We start from the raw sequence: 24,847 nt of genomic DNA, 5'->3' as shown, positions 1-24,847 counted from the left end.
CACCACTTCCTGCTGGGCCCGAGTCATATCCTGCTGAGCCCGACGAAAGTAACTAGGATGAGGTACATGTACCTCCCACGGATTACACTGCTGATGTCTCCACGGTGACAGAGGCCCTCACCGTGACAACCAGATCTCGGAGTGACTTTAGGGTTCTTAACGTGATGGTGATATAGATGGAGTGGCAGATGGAGATCAGCGGCAGAGCGCACTGGCAACACGGAGAGAAAGATAAAACATAAACCAGGATAATTCGGTATGGACGGAGGAAACAGGCTGTAGAAGGATAGAGACATGACACAACAAACACAGCATACTACCATGTGTACTGCATGGTAGCTGTGGAATGGAACGCACCTCTCAAATCCTTACATTTAGACTACTATTTGGTTTTTCACATTTATTAATGATTTATCTAAAGCTTTGACTGTAATAAGGCAAGGCCAAGTTGTTAGTCAACACCACTCTTATGTAATTAATTAGCTGCTTATAATGCTACAGGCCATACAGCAGCAGCAACCTAATGGTACCTCTCGAGCAAGGGACCACACAACATTGGACGCACAACCCTGTCAAAAAGAAAGTGCATCGTCTTGGAATTTTGCTATTCAGTGTTAACGCTATTAACCTGCCCAGACACCCATCCTACTTTCTCTAAACACTCATACCAATTTATAGGCCAAATTCCCTTGTCAATGATTTGTATTGGAGAGTCACTTGAAGGACTTTAATCGTAAGATCTTGCCAGATTCTTAAGAGTAACCTTGAAATTTGTGCACTTAAGGCTAAATCTCGTAAACTTTGGTACATCAAATGAGTAACATGTAGGCCTAAGTACTGATATTCTTTATAGTTCTCATTGCCTTTGCTTCAGAAAGGTATAAAAGCAATATCAATATAGAGCTTACAGTTACTGTAAAGAATATTGGACTATAATGTTTTTCAGGGCAGGCCAAACATCTGAGTGTATAGGCTGCTTGCACAAAAGCGTCTCTCACACACCAGAAGAGGCAATTGTCTTTTTCTAGCGGTGTGACTTGTTGCTTTCAGGTAGATTTGATCTGCTTGGACAAAAATGATGAAAGCATCTGTTCAAAAATCAATACATGCATGCCATATATGATGTGTATTCTCAGAACTGCACTAAAAAAAGTGTATTTAAGATTTGAAGTAAACCAGAACACTGCAGAATATCTCATCTATGTCCCATTCTGGAAAAATCTAAACCATAACTCCTGCTCTACACCACTGCTACATGATATCGTGAAATAAACGATTGACTTCGTAAAAACAATGGTAGTAAAAATAAACCCATACCAGCCTGTGTTACGATTCACTTAAAAAAAAGTAAGGTTGAGTGTGCAAGAAATGTGAAATTTACGGAGTAAAAAAAAAAGAAAAAAAAAAAGAATTCCCAGCATGTTGCAGAATACCAATATCCTTAAGCAGGCAGGGTTTTTGATGTATAGACTCCTGCCAGTGAATTGTACAGATGAGACACTTAAGGCAAGACAATAGTGTTATAGATTGTGGCAAGAGTTAAATCAATAGACCTTCTGAGGAGTAACAAGACACCCGGTAGCAAGTGCTACTGCTACACACACATGGGAGGGGCTGGGGAAACAAATGAGGACTGGCAGACAGGGGCTAAGACCTCAGTGTCACTGACTAACCATTAGATGTTAGTGTGTATATAGGTGTGTGTGTGTCTGTGTGTGTTTGCATCCTAGGCCAACTCGGAACATGTGTTATGGATGTGTGTGTTAACGTATGAATGTGTTTGTAAGGCATAAGCAGGAGCAGATACCTGTGTTTTCAGTTGTACTTTTATCTGTGCTTCTTGGCCCTGTAATCTCCCACTGGGCAAAGCACAGCCCATCACTAGCTCTACCACACTCCTATATATCCCCCTGATCCCTGTGTGCGAGAGTGCATGTGTGTGAATGTGTGCGAGGAAGAGAAAACAGAAATAGAAGGGAGTGATAGTCTACAAGAATACGCGGGAGAGACAAGGAAGGAGAGGGGAGATAGGATGGTAGAATTAAAAACAGGAAAAGAGAGACAGAAAGTTCTGTGTGTGTGTGTGTGTGTGTGTGTGCATGCGTGCAAGAATGATTTAGAATGAGCCCCTCCTCTCTCCCACAGACAAGAGAGGGGGGCTTTGCATGGAGCTTTGGACCGTCACCCAGCCATGGCTGTCATCCAAGCCCAGCCTGCGAGCACCTCTCCAGGGCAGCTTCTACTAACCCCACCCCCGGATCTCACTCCCTCTTACTCCACCTCCACAGTCTCTTCCACCTCTGATCCAGGCTCAGTGATTCCCAGGGCCCTGATAGGTGTCAAGGTCCATTAACCTGAAGCAGGTCTTATCATATTCATCAGGAAGATCAGAGATCAGATTTATCTCTGTTTTTATCAGATTTGAGGCTTCAGAAGGCTGCCAGAGATGTCACGGCTGTATGGTAATGTGATGGAAGCTAGTGACAGACACTCCAGAGTAGCAGGTACAGAGTCACACAGTCATGGACGCACACACTATCGAAGTAAATGTACACATTCCCTCCCTCTCTCTCTCACACACACACACACACACACACACACACACACACACACACACACACACACACACACACACACACACACACACACAGTCAAATTTCTTTTAGAATCTGTCAGCAGTTGCTTGGACCTTTTTGATGGGGTTGTCAGGTTTGATTAGTTTATGAAACAGGAGTATCTCACCCACTGACCTTTCTAAGCTTTCCATCAAGAGCTAAATCTAATCTAATGTAAAAACAGTTGTAGCCTGTGAGCCAACCTTGTGAGGCATGATGAGCTTTTTTTTGGAGGCAAAAAAAAAAAAAAAAAGTCAAATGAAGTCTGGTTTGTTTTTCTTTTGTGCACAGATAATTAAATGTGTGTTATGACCACAATATTTAGTAGGGCTTGGTCAAAATAATCGATTATCCAATTAAAATTGATCTTGTTTGATCTTGATGTTTGAGTGATATCAATTAATAAAATCCCCTTTTAATATATGCCTTTCACCATGGATATATAACCCACCAAAAAAACAATTCTTAATGTAAACATTAATCTGTTGCATTATAAATATGAGGGTTGTTTCTTGCTTGTACAATTTACAGCATAACTTCTCGGAGAATCTCGTTTATATCCAAGCAAAATTGGTCTTGTAACTGAATTTCCCCTAACCTTACTGATATCAAATCGGAAATTGAATCAAATTGAGACTTTGTAAATAGGAATTGAATCGATTCTGAAAATCATTGGCAATAGACAGCCCTAATATTTAGGGTCACTTGATGAGGTACATCTGAGTAGAATCCATGTTCCATTACTGAATTCCATAATTACAGTTTTTTTCGATTGCTAAACGACAGTGGTCACAACTTGAAGCCCCATGGGCAAAACTCTAACCACAGTCTGCATAACCAACAGTCACCTGAGCTAAACAGTTCACATCACCGGCAAAACTCATTCCAAACAACCCAACTCTTCACACGTCTCAAAACAGGCTCAGAGCAGCGAAACACTGAACAATCCTCATTGAGACAACACACACTAAGAGTAAAAACAGTGGCATCAAACACCAATGAAGACACTAGAAACTTTTAATCTTTACAGTTTCAACAATTTGAGTGACATCACACTAATCAATATTTTCTTCAGAGAAGAGTGAAATTCTTTCACATGAATATTTAGATTTTATAACGTGCCAGTTTTTAAGGTAAACATGAAGGAATGAAAATAAGCAGTTTGTTTCAATATATTAGGGATGTCATGAGAACCGGTACTTCGGTACCAACTCGGTACCAAAATTCTGAAAACGTGCCGGTACTCATTCTTCCACAGTACCGTAGGTACCGGGGGATGCAATCCTTCCGGACCTGACGGGGGCAGTATATACGCCTAACGTTTAAAATGTTATAGACTGCCGCTAAATGCTGAAGAAGAACACTGACCAGCATGGAAAAACAGCGAACAGCCCCTCATCTCCCTGTACGGCTTGACCGCATTTAGCTTCTGGCTTTACCGTACATCTACGCAAGTGTGAGTCTATTTCTCTCTGGCATTGCCTATCACAACCTAACATGTGCTCTGATGGCACTTGTTTTAACGGACCTCTATAACATCAGTTAACTTTAACCAGCCCGGTTCTTTGTGAAAAACAACAACAGCAGAGAGAAACAGACCTACTGTAAACATGCTTGCTGTCTGGGAGTTCCAGGTGAACTGCCAATCGTACGATGGATGTGTGGTGATGCTTCAAAGTAACGGGCTGTGGGGTCCAGAAGACTGATGTTTTCATCTTTGTAAATGGACTGTATTTATATAGCGCTTTTCTAGTCTTAACGACTACTCAAAGCGCTTTTACATAAACCATTCACACACGTGGCCGAGGCTGCCATACAAGGTGCCACCTGCTCATCAGATAAACATTCACGCACATTTACACTCCTGAACTCGGGGTTCAGTGTCTTGCCCAAGGACATTTCGACATGGGACTGCAGGGCCAGGGATCGAAACACCAACCTTCCTATTGGCAGGCAACCGCTCTACCACCGAGCCACAGCCACCCGCTGAAAAAATAAAATCACGCTCTCCTTGCCCCCTCCACACCATAACAGAAAAAACACTGAAAGAAGAGTGACATGACGCTCCACCCCTCCACCCCCCAAAAAAAGTTTAAATAAAGAAATTAATGCTTAAATATTATTATTATTTTCTTCCTTTTTTTTAAATTTTTTTATTTTTTTTTATTTTTACACACACCGTGGTATCGACTTTAGTATTGTGTACTTTTGTTGGTATCGGTACCGAATACTAGATTTTTGGTATTGTGACATCCCTACAATATATATATTTTTATTTTGTCTGTAGTAATTTACGTAATAACTGGAACAAAAGTTACAAACTAAAGGTGCATTATAGTAACAAAGACTAGTGAGGCTAATCCTGCCTCTCTCCAGCATCAGGCCACATGTTTTCATCAACACATTGGATGTCCTCTCTTGCCATGCACCTGCATCATCTGTAAATACAAATGAATGTGGTCTTTGCACATTTGCTTCCACCATTACTTTCTGAAAAACAGTAAGTGTGCAGTGTTACTATAGTAAAGGTAGTGTTTTTCACATTTTTTATAGCTGTGTACGTAACCTCAGACATCTTACTTGGACATGTTGGTATCTTTGCTCTTTTACCTGTTCACGGTTTCTCTCAAACGGTACAGTGATTACAGTTTTTCTTGATTGCTTTGACACAGCAGTCAACTCAAACTCCACATTTTTCAAAAGAGTTAACACACAGGCCGAAAGAGTGGCACTCATGGTCTAAATGACACATTTTGTTTGCAAAAGGCTCTAACTGTGCCAAAACATTTCAAATATGCAACAAAAGAAAATTTTGCCTTCAAACGACACAACTTGCAAACAAGTGTATGAGCTCTTCCAATCAACACAGTACACATTACACAGTGGACAACAAAATACTAAATCAGTGCACCATTGTTTGTCATTGTAGCCTATTACTGTACGCAGCTTTCATGCCAGGGACATTTGTTGACAAATGTGCCTTCTTGCAAAGATTTGGATCCAGAATCAGAAATGCTTTGATGCAAATTTTATTGATTCCATTGATTCTTATTTTGAAACTGTGGCTGAAAACTGAAATACTGTAAATATTATACATAATACATGTAAACCAAAATAAAATCTATTAGAGTATGAGAAATTAAGAAAATAAAAATAAAATCTATTACAGTAAAGTATAAACATCTATTACTGTAGAGTATAAGAAATCGCCACTATTGATACTCAGTCTCTTCTGTCTTAGACCTCTTCCATCCATGTTGGCAAAGAACAACACAGACGCTGCACCTTTGAGGCCTGCAGACTGATTGCTAATTGAAGATTTGTGTGAAGGAGTGTCAAACAGGTGCTTCAGTGATTTCATACTGATGTAGGTAGATTCTAATAGTTAGGAACAGATGGTTTCTGTTTGGTTACCATAGCTAAAACAATGGAGTTTGGACTGCTTGAATGACATCTGTGTTAACTGTTTTGCAAAAGGGTGGGGAAAATGTGTCAATCCTATGAGAAAGGGTTAACACATTTGCAAGAGGTGTCTTCTGCTCTGCTGAGACAGTGATGATGAAAACCGAGTGGATCCCAGTTCCTTTAAGCAGGTCAAAGCAATCAAGAAAAACTGTAACTGCTTCATTCTTATTTGGGGTTTCTTTATTTACAAAAAAAAGGCTTTATGAGCTTTCCCTATATATACAGTATATACTGTATGTGTTCACTAACAAGTCTAAAACAAGACACCTGCTTAGTCTTTCAACTGAAATTGCAATCAGCAGTGTTTGAAATTCATCAAGCTGAAATCCATTATGTTTTGAATGTGTGGTTAACAGTTTTGACAGCAGTGTGTGAACATTTGAACAAAGTGCTGTAAATTCACAGTGTTGTGCAGGTTGTGGTAAAAGCCATGGGATAACTGTGTAGAGTTTTGTGTTCAAGACATGAAAAACAAACTTAAGTTTGGTCCACATAAAATGCTGCTGTGCAGACTGTATTTAGAGTTTTGCAAATGTGGCTCCAGTTGTGCCCACTGTTGTTTACTGTAAGTGCTCCCAAATCACAAAAGAGAAGACAAAGACATGCACACGAATCTTAGCATTTGAGAAAAAGGAGATTATGCAAAAGCAGAGAGTTATAGGGGTATCTTAATATGTCTTGCATTCTGTGTACCTTAAAAAAAATAAGGTATATAAATATATACCTTATTCTTAAATATATATAACTCCTGCAGGATTTATTTTGGTGGCAAATGCTAGTGTTCAGTCACATCACATACAAAATTCAAACCCTTCAAATACAGATTTTTTTCCCCCCAGTTTACTTATCTAAATTTTTTGAATAAATATATCCCATGTCTTTGACATTTGGGATTTTATGTCCCCACTGAATTCCTCCAAATGTCATATTTTTTGATAGCATACGTTCCAAGGCTAGCCACTTATTTTAATTCAGTGAGCAATACCTCCCCACATGACCCCAACCCCAACCCTGACCCCCAGCTGCTCTCCCAACTGTGCTCTCGGGCCGCTAATGAATTATTGCTGACTCATCATGGTCAGCGGTAAGTAATCAGCCTGACACTTTGGGCTCAGGACACATGGCTGCAGTTGCTCAAATAGGCATTTAGGTCCGCTACACCCGCAGGGAGCTAGGGGGTGTGAGCTCAGGTTAAAAAAAAAAAACTGTTTTTGAACATATCTAAACTTTTGAAGTTTAGATATGTTAATCCATATTTTGTCATGCTAAATTGATGTAGGGAATACTGTATTTAGTGAGTAAAAATAGAAATGTCAGAGCTTAGAGTTAGTTGAAACATAAATAGCGGTTATGTGAAAGCTGCTTCACTATTGCACGTATAAACCATTTTATATCAGAATCCATATTTAGAGAAATGTTGCTTTTTGGTGAAAACAAGAGATTACGTATGAAGTTAAAAGGATTCCAGATTTATGAAGGAGATTTGGAGACAAGAAGACTGAGATTGCTGTTATATATATTCACAGAGAGACAAAACAGACATGCAGTAACCAAAGCACACTCATACACACACGTACACACATCTCCTGCAATCCGGCCCTCATCAACATCCTTCTTGGAAAATCACTACGGCTCTGAAAAGTCATTTCAGCCACAGTAACAGCAGGCCCTTAAAGATTCATATTCCTATTTACTGTCAGCCTCTCCTGTCGTGCACGTGCACGCGCACACACACACACACACACACACACACACACACACACACACACACACACACACACCAAGCCAACTAACCCAGCAGGGTTAGGTTCATGAATAAAGGAAGGAATTAGCGCGGACCTGAAGAAGTCAGATAGACAGATAGAGAGAGGTAGAGGAAGAGAAGAGAGAGAGCTATTAAATTGTATGAAAAGCATGGAAAGGATGGGGCAAATCTAAGGAAAACAGGCACAATCAGCAGAGATCAAGAAAAAGGAAAATTTAGAACAAGAGAGGAAGGAGGGAAAGAGGAAGAGAGGAAGATACAGAGGAGCAGAAGAAGATAAGAACATAAATAGAAGGAGGAAGACATGTAAAGAGTGAGAGACAGAGAGGGAGAGAGGGGTGGCAGTAGCTTTACTCCTAATTTAAATTGCTTGTGTCAATCCTGTGCTGCATGTAGAGATAGCACTAAATGTCCATTTGTCCATGTGTGCATTTGTGAAAAGAGCTAAATCATTGTGGTGGTGAATATCTGCACACGGCACAACATGGCAGGTATGTTCTCTAAAACGTAGACATAATCCCTCCTCTACATACACATGCACACAAATAACAGTGAGATATCGACTCAAATAACAAATGTATTAACCAACGTAATAGTATGTTTTAAAGCAAGCAGCGCTTAAGTGAATAATGCTTGCTGATATGAAGCTGTGTATACATTACTGAAATCGGAAATATCATTGCACTATAAAATGACGTGTACAGTATACTGGGAGAGGAGAACAGAGGGAAGCCTAATGTTAATTTTCTGTGAATGAAAGACGCGAGGAAATAATAAAAAAAAAAGACACATGATGGAAACAGACAAACGGCAACAATAGGGGCAGTAAACATCCCTCTATCACCAGAAGGGCTACAATCATCACAGTATGCTACACCACCCACATACCGCACACACATTTTATTATATGCGTTCAGGCTACGCATGCATGTGTGTTTATCAGTGTGTATGTGTGTCATAGGGGAGAGAGAGGCAAGAGGCCGTTACCCTGCACCCAGATAATAACCTGGTTTTATAATGTTGCATATCTATATTCAGGCCAATTCCCCCTGGGGGGGAGCCAGAATAATAACGCTGGCCATTTTACCCCTCCTTGCAGGCGGCCATTTTCTGCCCTGATTCTAAGCATGGACCTCTCCTCATTCCCAAGGTAGCACGTAATGGATGCCGCAATGACATGGAGTGACATTGTGGTGTCTGAAATGTGAAAAGCCTATTTGCCGACCTGCCCTCCCTTAACGGGGTGGCTGGTGGAGATATGGGAGATGTTTATGTCTAATCCTCTTTGCAATTCCATATGTTGTCATTTCTGATGATTGTCTCTATTTACGGTAAATTGGCAAATTTAGAAAATAGGTGCAAAATAGCAGTGAAAATGGTATATATTTTTGTCCAAAACAAATGTAGTCCCATAAGTATTTAGAGAAGCTATGGCCATACTGTGTGAAATTTGAATATCGTGATTGTTTGGCATATATCATTCAGAAAACAAAAGAAAAATGCTTCAGTATGAACTGAATAACAGCGCTGGCTTGTGAGTGTAATACTTGCACACACACACATTTATTATCAGGAGTGTTTCTATCAACCAGAAGAGTAACAAAAAAAAGGAAGAAGCTGGATATGAGTTCCAGACAGAATTGGGAAGTAGTATCTCACATCACATTACATTACATTAGGAGATTTCATCATCCGCATACAGTGCAAACACATGTTTGTAAGTTGAGGAGTGAAGGAGGTCTAGAATCTGGAGGGACTGAATCCACTCCATACTATCCTGATGAAATACCATCCTCCTGACCAGTCAATTTCAATAAAACTAGAGACAAAAAAAGGTTAGCGTATATAAATTTCCCATCGTAGTCATGCACACAGAACTTCACTGTGAGCCGGCCATCTCTCTCTCTCTCTTCTGAACTCTAAATGCTACTCACTCATATTCTCCATCCTATCTCTTACCTCTTCAATAATTCACAGACCGTAGCTTTCTCTGGCCTTTCAAACCTTTGAAATGTAACCTACATCCCACAAACACACCATTTTTGTTATCCAACTGATGACATGTGTTTATTCCAGCCCTTTGCTTGTTGAGCAGAGGAAGAAAAGGAAGGAAAGGCTTCACACTTCAAAGATTATTGATTGTTATTGACAAGTTGATAGTAGATAAAACAAAAGTGCATTTCAGATATATCCACTTAAATGTGTCTTGATATGCCACCTATATTTGATTTCGCTATTGATTTTTGATCGTCTGAAAAAAAGAAATCCTACCTCAACCTCAAAAGCACTTGAATAATGCCAGTTAACTTTTTTATCCTGATTAGGAAGTTATGGGAGAACTCAAAAGTTTGAACTGATGCTTGATGATGTTCAAATATACATATTCTTTCCTTCTCTCTGTAGTGCTATTTATCATTCTAGATTATTTTGGTGTAAGTTGCCCATATTGAAGATATTGGCCGTAGAGATGTCTGCCTTCTCTCCAATATAATGAAACTATATGGCGCAGAAGGAAGCGTACTCATGGAATAGAAGCCTGTGGTCCGACATTGCTAGCTTGTGGAGATTAGTTCATATCTACTGCCAGCTCACCTGAGCTAGCTAAGGCTACAGCTTGACCGAGAATGACGGCATTAATGTTTACGTCTCACCCTGTCATGGCCACGAGCTTCTCTTCTATGAGTAAGCTTTCTCCTGTGCAGTGATATGTTGGCAGGTGTAGTTTGGTAGAAAGAAAATAGTTCCTACGTGAAACTGCTCACATCCAAGTCTGTGGATTATTTGGAGTAACCGGGTCATGATTTTTGGAAAGAGACATTGCTGTTTTTTTGGCGCTTGGAGCACCACAAGCTGAGTGCCATCTAGTTCCATTATATTGAAGAGAAGGCAGACATCTCTCCAACACTGGGCAATTCACACCAAAAAAGATCTAGATTGATAAATAGCACTACAGGTAAGAGGGAAAATACTTTTTGATTTTTAAATGAACTGTCCATTTAAATTCTACTGTTCTACTGTCCAAAATTTCTATCCTCATTCACTTATTTCCGATTACCCATTACTGTGATCAGGGAAAGGGAAAACAAAATGATAATAATAAAAATTAATAAACATTCTGGAACTGTACCCCTGAGAAAAAAAAGTTTTAAAAACTTATGGGCAACAACACTGAGTCTAGTCTATAGCAGTTTTGTTGAGTGTAATAAATCAGTCCACCAGGGCTTGTGAAATGGAGGACAGTTGGAGAGTGCAGTATAGGCAGTCAGAGAGAACACCTCTGTCCAAGACAATCATATGATGTATCATTCATACTGTCAGTATGGTGTCTCTCCTCCTCCCTCCTACTCTCACTCAGTCTCTACGTCTCTGTCTGTCTCTCTCACTCTGGACTCATCCCGTCTCCTGTGGAGGTTATGATGAAGCCTGGCTCTCTCCATCACACACAGCTCCACAGCTGCTCGGGGATTACACATTTCCATGACACATTCACACACGGTGCCATTCAAATAAGCTCTTGTGCTGTATATTCCCTGCTACAACAGCACCGCATACAGATATTCTTGTAAAAATGCAACTGGTTCTTGTCCATAATTAACACAAAAGAAACAAAGAAAAATGCTGTTTTGGTGCTTACATTTTTTACTAAACTTCCCAGAAATAAAGGACATTCAGTAATAACGCTGTGTAATTTTCATCTGTAGAAATAGTTTGGTGGTATGTCTATTAATTTGCGTCTCATTTTATTCATGTTGTACTGGGCGAGGTGGTTTTAAAAGAGCAAGTGCTTCCTCTGAATCATTTGACCTCTGCGATTTGCTAATGAATGCTGTGAGCAATCACCGTTTCCCAGAAAATTGACAAAAATGATCCCTCATCTGTGAACCTAATCACTTACTGCCATTACCGTGTGTATGTGTGTGTGTGTGTGTGTGTGTGTGTGTGTGTGTGTGTCAGTGTGTGTCTTTCTGATTACCATCCCTGAATGAAATAGTTGTTTGGAATGATCCCATGCAAGATGGGGGGGGATGTTTTTCAAGGTGAAGCAGCAGAGCCGAGGTGGGATAGAGACCTTTTTTATGTTTCGTATTAGATGTTGAAGAGAGAGATCGACAGCATGGGGAGGGGGCCAAAATGAAATAAAGTTAAAGACTATTTGAAATAGAGGCAAAAGAGGTAGGTGACGATAGAAACGAGTGAAATTATTATCAACGTTACCCTCCTGCTGCAGCAATACACAGAGCTGAGTTTATCATTTCAAAAAGAAGCCACAAGGATGTAGCTCTTTCCTTAGAGCACTTTATTTAACAATACGTGTAAGCATGTAAGGGAATCAGAGTTTGTACCTGCTCTTTAGATCAGACTTAACACCCACACTGCCACCTCAAAGACCAAGTCAAGACCCAAAAGCCCCAGTGTTGCAAGAGCAAACAGCAAGTTTACACTCTGTTTGCCTGTTGTATCCACAATCTGTCATCTTTGTTTCTTTTATTGTTCTGTTCCCACATTGTTTTCACTCTTAATAAAGTGTGTTGAGTATCAAATGAGCATGTGTGTGAGCGTGCTTATCTGAACGTGTGAGTGTGCATGCCCGCCCCTGCGTGTGTGTACTGTAGAAATGTCATAAGACAGACACAAAGACAGAAACAAAGCAAAGGTCATGCTCAGCATTGTGTGATGAACTGAGTCCCTTGAAATCTCATTTCCAAGGGCTCAATCTGATCAGCGCCTCAGACGTGGACACAGAACTGGCAAACGATGACGAGAAGAAAGCGAAAGGAGCTGAGGAGGAGAAGAAAGGAAGAAGTAACAGAGAACGAGATGGCGGAGGAGGAGGATTTGAATGAGAAATCCCATTTGCTTGTCCGTCGCTTATCTCGAACTCTAATGGCCGAGAACAAAGAGAAATATCACAATAATCGGCTTCTCCATCAAAGCTGCCGTAACTTCTGTGGAAAATGAAACAATGAAATGGCAGACGGGCACCCCCACCCTTTCTGTTTCTCTCCTATTTTCTTTTTTTATGTCTTATGCTCACCTGCTCTTTAATGGCATGATGCTTCCCTGATGTTCGATCAGGAGCTATATGATTGCACTCGCTCTCTCTCTGAACATAAGGGTAAGAAGCCAAGAAAAAATCCTACACTGCTGGAAGACCTATCAATTAATTGAGCTTCCATGTTTATTCTCAGTTTTCTGCTCAGTGTACCACTTTTCAGTACACAGTATGTCTTTCACAACTTAAATAGATACATAAAAGTCAGAGGTGCAAATAGAAAAAGGATAAAAAGGAAATAGTTATTGAAGGTGCAATTCTATCCACTGTCAATACTGTTAGTGTTATCACCGTGACAATGAAGAGGAAGCTTTGGCAGTGCCGCCTTTTCTTTCTTTTACTTTTAACATCAGCACTATATAATCCCCATTTGTGGATCACGGCACACCTGTATATATGTGTGTGTGTGTGTGTGTGTGTGTGTGTGAGTGAGTGTCTGTGTGCGCGTGTGTGTGAGTGAGTGTCTGTGTGCGCATGTGTGTGTGTGATGATTGCATGTTTCTTCTAGAGTCTTTCTTCCTTGCTCCTGTGGGTATGTGTCTATATGTGTTTGTGCATGTGTGTGTTCGTTTGTAAATGTGTAATGATTTTCTTTTAGAGTCCATCTGTATGTGTGTGTGTGTGTGTGTGTGTGTGTGTGTGTGTGTGTGTGTGTGTGTGTTTGTCCAGATAGGGTCACCTTGCATCCATCTCTTACCGTTTAGAGACCCCCTACAAGGATAAAAATCATCCTCTGAACTTAATCCAGGCTTATGTCCTTTTCCTCCTCCTAACTCCCGAAGAAATGCACCACCCACACACACACACACACACAGACATACACACATAACCCAACACACGAGCCCAGAACACCTGAGCAGAGGGACCAACAGAAACCAGTTTAGAGTACAACCCATCACAAACAGCTGAGTTTGTAGCCTCATGCACATATAGAATATAGAAAGTAATCTGTGTAGTGATCTTACTCCGAAACATTTCTTAAACCATCACCCATCATGGCTAATGCTTTATCTGCCTGTATGAATCCATGTATAACTTTATTATGGAAACATTAATAATTGTTTAGATTTGACTTCATGTTTCTGTATTACAAATGTTGCAACTTCTTCCATAGAGCTCATGGATTATTATTTAAGCTTCTTCCAGAAGAAGTTGGATATTTGTCTGTACACCAAGCAAGCAATAACACCGCCACCTCATCTGCACAGACTCAGAAATATTAATGGAATATCTAACAAATTCAAAAAATCCAATTAACTGTTTTACTGAGGGCACCAGCTGTTTAAAGGTTAAAGAAGTAGGTATGAGACAGCTGGCGATTTCAATCCCCATATGAGCACTTAACTCCCAACTGCCCGAGTGACACTGCTCAGTTGCCCACAGTGGAAGGCTAAGGCTGTACTGGGCAGCTCCCAGGTGAAAATGTGTGATGGCATGACTGTGAACGAGCACACTGTGGTGGGCAAAGAGGTACACAGGCTCCGCAATTCTACATTGAACTGACTTCAGATTTTTAACAAAAGATTAACCAGTTATTATCCCTGGTTTGTGAGTGTTCTAAATGAAACAGTGTTATTAAAAGAGAGACAGAATCTTCCACCCTGATTGAATCTGAAAAAATAAAAATAAACTGGTAGTTGAACAAAACAAAGGAGTAATCAGACAATGAACTGGGTGCCAGACATACCATTGATTTCAAACTATCTATCTAAGCAGCCTCAGAGGCGCGAACCATATCCACCTTATGATATTGACCCAGCCTCTAACAAATATGCTTATATTTATATTGCCTTTCTGACTGAAACAATGTGCAGCCTCTCTTTGAATGGATATTGGATCATACACACATGCTTACCTCCAAATTCAATATTCATTCTCTCGCATTTTTATTTTTGGGAATAAATATTTATGTGATGTTTAGCACGCAGCAAAAAGCAAAAACTAAAAAATCTCTCAAAGACTAAATTGCCTTGCATCAAAAATCAATGATAAAATGGGGGCGCAAGCTCTGTTTTCTAGGTCACATTTGAATATTTATTTAAGAGATATTGATTTGTTTTGTGTGACCCATTCTTTGTAATTAAAAGAGAGTGGGACTGTGGCTCTCAGTCGTGTGGCAATTGTGTGTGTGCGCGCGCGTGTGTGTGTGTGTGTGTGGACATGTTTCTGTGTGTGCAAGTGTATATATTGGTGTTTGTGAGTGGCTAATGAATGAGGGGCAGTTATGATGAAGAGGGGGTGGAGAGGGACCTTAAGGAAGATTTATACCGTGTTAGGTATTTGTGTGTGAGTGTGTGTGTGTAGGTGAGAGTTTGTGCTGTGTATGAGGTAGATTAATGTTGCTATATTAAATTCAGCCTACAATCCAGACTTTGTCTCCCTACCCATAAGCCTTTACTTCAGACGGGCCAAAGCAGACAAAGGACTCCAGAACACTGAGGCAACAGGACAGTCTGTGAACATATGCATGTCTTTTAGTGCCTGGGCTAAGATTTCCTCCTACAATTCTCAGTTCCTCTGGGTCTGCATGTTACTGCATGTTGCAAATAAAGGCTTACAAGATGTACTTATGTATAAGACTTTTGCATCATAAGAGACGTACAGTGGGGAGAACACGTATTTGATACACTGCCGATTTTGCAGGTTTTCCCACTTCCAAAGCATGTAGAAGTCTGTAATTTTTTATCATAGGTACTCTTCAACTGTGAGTGACAGAATCTAAAACAAAAATCCAGAAAATCACATTGTATGATTTTTAAGTAATTCATTTGCATTGTATTGCATGACATAATTATTTGATACATCAGAAAAGCAGAACTTAATATTTGGTACAGAAACCTTTGTTTGCAATTACAGAGATCGTAAGTTTCCTGTAGTTCTTGACCAGGTTTGCACACACTGCAGCAGGGATTTTGGCCCACTCCTCCATATAGACCGTCTCCAGATCCTTCAGGTTTCGGGGCTGTCGCTGGGCAATACGGACTTTCAGCTCCCTCCAAAGACTTTCTATTGGGCTCAGGTCTGGAGACTGGCTAGGCCACTCCAGGACCTTGAGATGCTTCTTACGGAGCCACTCCTTAGTTGCCCTGGCTGTGTGTTTCAGGTCGTTGTCATGCTGGAAGACCCAGCCACGACCCATCTTCAATGCTCTTACTGAGGGAAGGAGGTTGTTGGCCAAGATCTCACGATACATGGCCCCATCCATCCTCCCCTCAATACGGTGCAGTCGTCCTGTCCCCTTTGCAGAAAAGCATCCCCAAAGAATGATGTTTCCACCTCCATGCTTCACAGTTGGGATGGTGTTCTTGGGGTTGTACTCATTCTTCTTCTTCCTCCAAACACGGCGAGTGGAGTTTAGACCAAAAAGCTCTATTTTTGTCTCATGAGACTGTGGTCCCAGCTCTTTTCAGGTCATTGACCAGGTCCTGCCGTGTAGTTCTGGGCTAATCCCTCACCTTCCTCATGATCATTGATGCCCCACAAGGTGAGATCTTGCATGGAGCCCCAGACTGAGGGAGATTGACCGTCATCTTGAACTTCTTCCATTTTCTAATAATTGCGCCAACAGTTGTTGCCTTCTCACCAAGCTGCTTGCCTATTGTCCTGTAGCCCATCCCAGCCTTGTGCAGGTCTACAATTTTATCCCTGATGCCCTTACACAGCTCTCTGGTCTTGGCCATTGTGGAGAGGTTGGAGTCTGTTTGATTGAGTGTGTGGACAGGTGTATTTTATACAGGTAACGAGTTCAAACAGGTGCAGTTACTACAGGTAATGAGTGGAGAACAGGAGGGCTTCTTAAAGAAAAACTAACAGGTCTGTGAGAGCCGGAATTCGTACTGGTTGGTAGGTGATCAAATACTTATGCAATAAAATGCAAATTAATTATTTAAAAACCATACAATGTGATTTTTTGAATTTTTGTTTTAGATTCCGTCTCTCACAGTTGAAGTGTACCTATGATAAAAATTACAGACCTCTACATGCTTTGTAAGTAGGAAAACCTGCAAAATCGGCAGTGTATCATATACTTGTTCTCCCCACTGTAAGTGAATCTTTAAATGCTGCACCATTATGGACATCATATTCAAACGGTGGATGTGAATCATTAGATGAGCTATGGGAGCAATACTATCTTTACTAACTGCTCTCTCTCCCTAAGAAGGACACAGAAGGACAGCTTAGCAGCATTTTGTATACAATCTCTCTCCTCGCACATTATATGTAGAGTCCTGCCATGTTTACATGTTTATGTAAAAGCCAAAAAGTCCCAGCTTTAAAGGAACATGCCGACCTATTGGGACTTTAGCTTATTCACCGTAACCCCCAGAGTTAGACAAGTCAATACATACCCTTCTCATCTCCGTGTGTGTTGTAACTCTGTCTGACTCCCCCAGCGCTAGCTTAGCCTAGCACAGATCCTGGAGGTAACCGGTTCCAACTAGCCTACTGCTCCGAATAAGTGACAAAATAATGCCAACATGTTCCTATTTGTGATTTGTATAGTCACAAGGATGTACAAATAACAAGGTCATATGAGACACAGCCATCTTCTATACAAACTGGGAACTATATTCTCAGAAAGGCGGAGCACTGCTACTTCTGCTACTTGGGCGGAGTGATTTGCTAGCAGCACCTGAAGCCCTGTGGTGAGGAGCAGAGAGTTTGCCTGGAGTTCACTCAGAGTTGGAGTAATAGAGTCAACAATTACTAGATAGTAAAAGCATAGTGACCTTGTTATTTGTACACACTGACTATACAAATCACAACATGTAAACAGGAACACGTTGGCGTTATTCCGTCACTTATTCGGAGCAGTAGGCTAGTTAGAACTGGTTACCTCCAGGATCTGTGGTAGGCTAAGCTACCACAGAGTTACAACACGCACAGAGATGAGAATGGTATGTATCGACTTGTCTAACTCTGGGGGTTACGGTGAATAAGCTACAGTCCCAATAAGTCGGCGTGTTCCTTTAACAGATGAACCCAAAACAGATTCCATTACTCAAAAGGGCTTTATATGGCACACATACATGTGTTAAACAGAGTGTAGGGCACAGACATCCAAAATACATCTAATGATCAAAAAACAAATTAAAGGCAAAAGTCAGACAAAAGGTCCACACATAGCTCCCAGTTTAGATCTTCATCAGGCATTGTGTAATGACCATCACAAAGTAGAAGAAACAATATATAGACAAACACAATTACCACTCAGGTGCTTGTGATCTGCATGATTGAGAGTCTATCTAGTCTCTGACTGAACCAATGAGAGCAGAGCTGGATAATAGCACTTTCCAATACTCCCACACAGGAGGTCAAGAAAAATGTTACATAAGAACATATTGAATGTAATACATCAAACTTTCATTCGAATGTAAAGCATGAATCACACAAATCATCCAGCGGAAACAATTATCATGGAAACTACTATAAAGAAAAATACATAGGAGTAGTAGAAAAGTAGAAAAGAATAATACATTAGTTGCTCAAAGTACGAACTAGAAATGGGCCAACATCTGTATTGATACTGTACCTACAGCAGGGCAATCAGATACTAACTCATGGAAGAGATGATCAAAACATTCTCACATTAGAATCTGTAAAAAAAGAGAAAGATCTGTTCATCATACTAAGAAAAAAATGTTTGTTCCAACTATAACCACTTACAAAAAAGGTTAAAGCTCTTAGGCGATAGGGTGTTAAGGGTAAAGGTACAGAATGACTCTTTTCTCAGAAGGCAGTTGTTCAATCCCAATGTATCTCAGCGTAGACTGTGTTGGTATCTATACTGCCTGTATGCTTTGTGATGGTTATTTGACAATGCCTGGCGAAGATCTCTATAAGATCAAAATGTTATATGATATTAGCTGGAAGCTAGCAGTACAGTGTGCGGACCTGTCTGTCTTATATATATATACACGTGTTTACATGTGTATGTGCCATATGTGCTTAGTTGTGTGTACGCAGTTTTATGAATTTCAGCTAAATGCTTAAAATGTAATATGTCTTCCGTGTGTGTGTGTGTGTGTGTGTGTGTGTGTGTGTGTATGGTTTGTGTGGCCTGCCTTTGTGTGCGTCCCGTGTCCATCTGTCCTTTAGCCCCAGTGTCATCTTCCTCTCCTGTCTCCAGGCCATCCAGTCCTGTTTGAAGTGGCTATTAGCCAGAAATCAAAGCCCACAATCAAGCCCATCTCAGCCCTGTGCCCTTTTAGAATATTCACCAACGGCCTTTTGTGAGCCCCCTGGAATAAAAATAATCAAAATCAGAATGGACCTTCATGTGCAATAATACTCCTTCTACTCTTAGGGCCTCCACTGTCAATGCCATTTATAATTCATGCACCCATACTGATGGGTCCGGGTCACGTTCAAGAGGTCCGCTCCTCACTGTTCCACCACTGTTCATCAATAGCTGCCAGCAAGGTAGGGGACTTTATTATTGAACAGTGGCCATGCTAGTTTGACGCAAACACTGTTCTATAATTATTACAACTTCAAAAACTTCTCTCTCCCTGCCTCCAACTCCCTCTCTCTGTTTGAAACGGCCTCCCTCTCCCTCTCTTCTCTCTGTTGTTAATGTAAACACTGGCGTTTCATCCCTCCCCGTAGGTGTCTGTTTTACAATAAAAGGTCATCCTCATTTGTCCGCAGACACAAAAGGGACCACCGTCGGTGCTGAGGTCAGACAATCAGACAGACAGATAAATAGACAGACGGACAGAGGGATGGCTGACGCTCAGGATGCAGGAGAGAGTAGAAGGGACAGAGAGATAAGGTTGAAGGTATGATAGATGGAGAGACAGCGAGGGAGAAGGAGTTAGTGAGAGATGGGAAAAGTGGAGGGAGTGGTAGTCGCTGGCAATGGGGCTTGTGGGCGAGAGCGAGGAGGATAGATAACTAATCACGCCATCACCTCCAGTCTTCTTCCTCCTCTCTACTCCTTCTTTACCTCCTCTCTGCTCCTCTGCGGGGATGATTGACGAGGGCACGGTGGACTGAGGTTGTCCCAGTCCCCAGATTAGAAAGCCCTCAAACAAATGAAGCCTGGAAATGCTGCCCTAGGGAGCTGGGAGCCACGGGTAGACAGACAGGACACACACTCTGGCTTAAAGAGACATGAAGATAAGGGAAGGGAGAACCAGAGAAGGAAGAGGGAGGAAGAGATGGGAAATGACATGTTTCTTGGATTTTAAGGGTACACAGTATGAGGAGAGACAGGAGCTGGTAAAAGGAAAGGGGATAAGTTTAAGACAAGTTTAAGATTCTAACAAAGAGTGTGAGTGGGGAGAAACAGAGAGGCAGAACGAATGCAAGAGACAGAGAAAATTATACATGTAAGGTGAGTGAGGGAGAAAGCGTGAAGTCACTTTAATTAGGTTACCTGCAGAGAGGGACGAAATGAGTAGCTGAGCATGACAAACAGAGGAAAAGAGAGTGATGGAGGAAAGACAGATAAAGTAAGAACAAAGGACTCCCGACCATGCCTTTACACACCTGTTCTTCTCTTTCTAAGATTACCAACTGCAGATCGTTCCCCTTATGCTCCTCTGCAGATCTGATACGGTACATTTATCAAAAACTGAGCATCACCCTGTTCCCCTTACCAACCCTAAGCACATACACACAAACACACGCCCCAAGGCCCTCCCCTCTGCCTCTTGAAAAACGATCATCCTCGACCCTGGACCTATTGTTTAAGATTCAAGCATTAGTGGGAAAAAAGGCAAGAAATGTAAAAGAGACAGGTGATATACGGCCAGATATTAAGAAAAAGTTTGATTTTATAGATGCCACATGACCCTAGCATGAGTGACCTCCATTTTCCCAAATGGCACAGGTCCAGGGTTTTAATGGAGTCTCTGCGAGCCATATATCAGCGCAGCTTGTCTCATAAAGCTCTCCTCGGGCCAACCTCACAAACCACCTCCACCTTTATCGTGACACTAAGGGAGGTTTTCACAAGCAGAAAATAGATGTATTAGCAGGGAATGATTTTAATATAGACGGTGGGTGGAAAAAAAAAGTGAGAATGAGGAAGGTGTTGGTGGATTCTGCTGGTTCTGCCTGTGCATGTATATATTTGGATTTATTTTTTTTTGTCAACTGTTCTCTTTTCCTCCCTCCTCCTCCATCCCCTCCTGCTCTGTCTCAATCTCTGCTTCCTCTCTCCCTTCCTCCATCCTACCTCTTCCTATGTCTGTAGAGTGTCATGGTGTTACAGCTAGTCAACATGACACTTTTTAAAGTTTTTGCGAGGAGGCTGACAGAGCACAGAGGAGATTAGCCTAGCTGCCTGCCATAGCACCTGTCCCTCTGCGCTCTCTTTCTTTTTCCTTAAAAATAACAGAGAGGACCACATTAGGCAGCTGCATAGGCCACATTGTGTTAAATACAGGCCAGTGAACGCATTTTAAACACTTTTATCAAGCAGATAATGTGGGGAAAAACATTTATGTGTAAGTGTACAAAAATAAGGATAGGAGCATATAGGAACATACTAAGGTTGCATACTGAACATTTCTATGCAGTTATTCTGTGAAAAATATAAAAATTGATATACTGCTGGTGATTTTTGTTTTTCAAAATGCAAAATCTTTGCTGCCTAATAAGATACTCGACTGTAGATAACATTTTTGTTTATTTGTTTTGCTGTGAGCCATCTCAACAACCTTTAAAAATGTTAGGAATTAATAACGGTAATAGTGATAAGCTAAGAGTCCGAGCACCACCTGTAGGTATTGTAGGCATCTGCTTTGCTCAGCAACAAAGTGCAGCCTTGGTTACATTTTAATACCTTTGAATACTTCTTTAAAAAAAAGAAAACATATGTCATCTTATTTTTTTTCGTGTCACACCATAACAGACCTGAGCGCATGGAAACTATACATTTGATAACGGAACGTGACGATTACTACAAATCAAGAAAGTTGTAGTGCAGAGCATGAGCGGCTGCTGCAGTGTATTGCGTCTGAAGTAAATAGTGAATGGCTAGTGAGGCGGTGTTTAAACCACACAGTGCCCCCAGTCAGAGCCTGCTCTTCATCAGTCAGAAAGGCAGAAATGAGAAATGCATCTGAGCGACGCTTTTAAAAGGCAAAGTTCAGTAATTGGGAATGACAGACACACACAAAGCATCCATCACTCATGACCTTTCCATTTCTCCCTCTCTTTCTCTCCCCTGTCTCCATTCAGGACATGGACAAAAAAAGCAAAGGAAAAAACAGGAAACCATGTCTTTTAGACGACTGTATTTAATCGCTCTCTGAAAGCAATATTGTGATGCCATTAAACTGGAATCATCTTGAAACCGGCATTACATCAAAATAAACATTATCTGTACGTGATAGATACACAGACACAAATACTGTATGTATATATGTTGGGGAAAGCTACAATGATTTACACTGTTTCATTCACAATGTCAGTATTCTATGTGGATGTGTAGGCTAACTTTTTGTATTTTTTCAAGGAGAAAAACACATGACAATAAAGAGCGGGGCGCATACACAAAGTAGACATATTTCATGTCTCTGTGCTGTGCTTAAGTTCTAGAGGTAATAGGTTCACTGAAAGTTAACTTGTTCAATCATGGAATTGCATTTGTAGAAAATTCTCTTTCATGGCCACACTCTTTATTACCCTCTCTCTTCTTCTGTATGTCTGTCTTACTTTATTTCTTTTCATTCCTTCTTCTTTCAACTGTGTTAAAATGACCAGGTCGAAAACAGGTTTCACCCCCTTTCTGTCTGTCTTAGACATGCACACACATGCACACACACTTTCGTGGACACACATACTTCACATCTGGACTTGTGTTTAATTTTATGTCAAAGTCCGGACAGGAAGCACCTGTCTAGATGAAATCCTGCAAGAGAGAGAGAGAGAGAGAGAGAGAGAGAGAGAGAGAGAGAGAAAGAGAGAGAGAGAGAGAGAGAGAGAGCGAGAGACTAAAGGGGAATGAAAAAGAGAGGAACAATTTCACGGAGAAAAGAAAAACATTAATCCATCTGTTGTGGAAATGCATGTCACAGTCGTCACATTACAAGCAACGTCAACAAACAGAGCGAAAACTAAATTAGTTTGGAAAAGGCAAGTCATCTGAAATTAACACAAATTTCATCCCCTCTAAATGTTATCGCGTCTGTCTGTGTTTTGGAGCTCAATGCAGGTCATTCTTTTTCTCCGAGGCTCAGGGGGCTGCTCACTAGCAGCGCCGCAATTACAGAGCAGTAAAACTTCCACATGTGGGATTACTCTTCCCTTCACATTAGCAGATTAAAAGATAACTGTCTGGATAGAGTCACACACCTGTTACAAAGGCGGCCTTGCCTGACATTCTTAACATCACATTCGACTGGTCAACATGTGGCATCTATACATTGATGGATAGAAAAGACTGTGAATCATGGTGTCTTGAATGATAAAATAACCATGAATAAATCTTGAATTAAATTTCAGTGTATCAATTAATTATTTATATGGGATAAAAGAGAACAGAGTTGTGTAAAATAAACTGCCCGTTTAAAGCAAGAAGCAATGCTCTGTAATACATAATTATATGTAAACATGAAAGAATATATTGAACAACCACCACATCTGTGATTTTTTAATATGTCCAATGTAGAAGTCCATGCAGAAGCAGAATGCCAGTATGAAGACGGACTTAAATTGGATTAAGAACCTTTCTTACTTCCTCAGATGTTAATGCAACTGCATATTTGATCTAGCCAGGACGATCCTGGTATGGCTAAACTGCAAAGAAAGATTCCACTCTGCATTCTGTGTAGACTTTGGTGACTTTGCTCGTCAAAAAAATTAAGATAAAGGTGCAATATGTAATATATTTACTGTAATAAATCCAACAATTACCACAATATGTCATCAGATATTAAGGAAACATACTGAAAGTTGAAATACTATCATTTCTGACAAGAATGCTAATGCCAGTATTTTCTCCTGTCTGTCAGTCGGGTAAAGAGCTCTGCGTGAGCACTAGCTTTAATGACTGTCAACATAGCCAGCATCTAACGTTAGCTACTCTGCTGCACTGTGGAGTAATGTCTGACTATGTGAGACAAGCATCTAGCAACATTGTTGGATACTGCGTTCTCAACCTGGCAACCACCGTGAACTTCGAGTCTGGGGAGGAGGGGCAGGGGGAGACGACCCTCTCCAGTATTTTGAATTTGGACTGCAGTAACGTTAGCTGTCAGTATTACATATTGCATCTTTAAAGGGATGATAGAATGATTATATAGGGTATTTCACACTGTTCCTTAAAGTCTCCAAATAGGGTATGTAACATTGGTTGGGCTGAAAATGGTCCAGGTGCTGTTCTATGCGCCCTAATGCAACCTTGTGAAAGAGCCGTGGATTGAAAAAGAGAGGATTTCTCCCTTATATGGTATGTTCATGAATATTTAGATGAGCTGCGCGCTGATTGGTTGGTTTACGACGAGACACACACACACACACACACACACACACACAAATAGTGTGTGGCACTATCTTTGTGGGGACCCGTCATTGACATAATGCATTCCCTAGCCCCTTACCCTAACCTTAACAATCACAACTAAATGCCTAACCTTAACCCTTACCCTCACCCTAGCATTAACCTAATTCTATGCCTAATCCTAAAACCAAGTCTTAACCCTCAAACAGCCCTTTAAAGTTGTGGGGTCCAGCATTTTGGCCCAACAAAGCTGTCCGGACCCCACAAGTATATTGTATTCCTGGTTTTTGGACCCCACAAAATATAGTTAAACAAGAACACACATACCCCTTAGCGAACTTTTTTTTTCAAAAAAGCGACTAGCGACAAATCTGGCGACTTTCTGTAGAAAAGACGCCAGTATTGTCCGGCGAGCACGCAAAGGTATTTCTCTCTTGTGTCCGCCAAAACGGTCACTTCTTTCTTCTGTTCTTCTATGACTGAGGAGCAGCCCC

Source organism: Sander vitreus, chromosome 22 (assembly GCF_031162955.1).
Source record: "Sander vitreus isolate 19-12246 chromosome 22, sanVit1, whole genome shotgun sequence".
Lineage (NCBI taxonomy): Eukaryota > Metazoa > Chordata > Actinopteri > Perciformes > Percidae > Sander > Sander vitreus.
The sequence above is the reverse complement of the archived record's forward strand: the minus strand, read 5'-3'. Positions refer to the sequence as shown.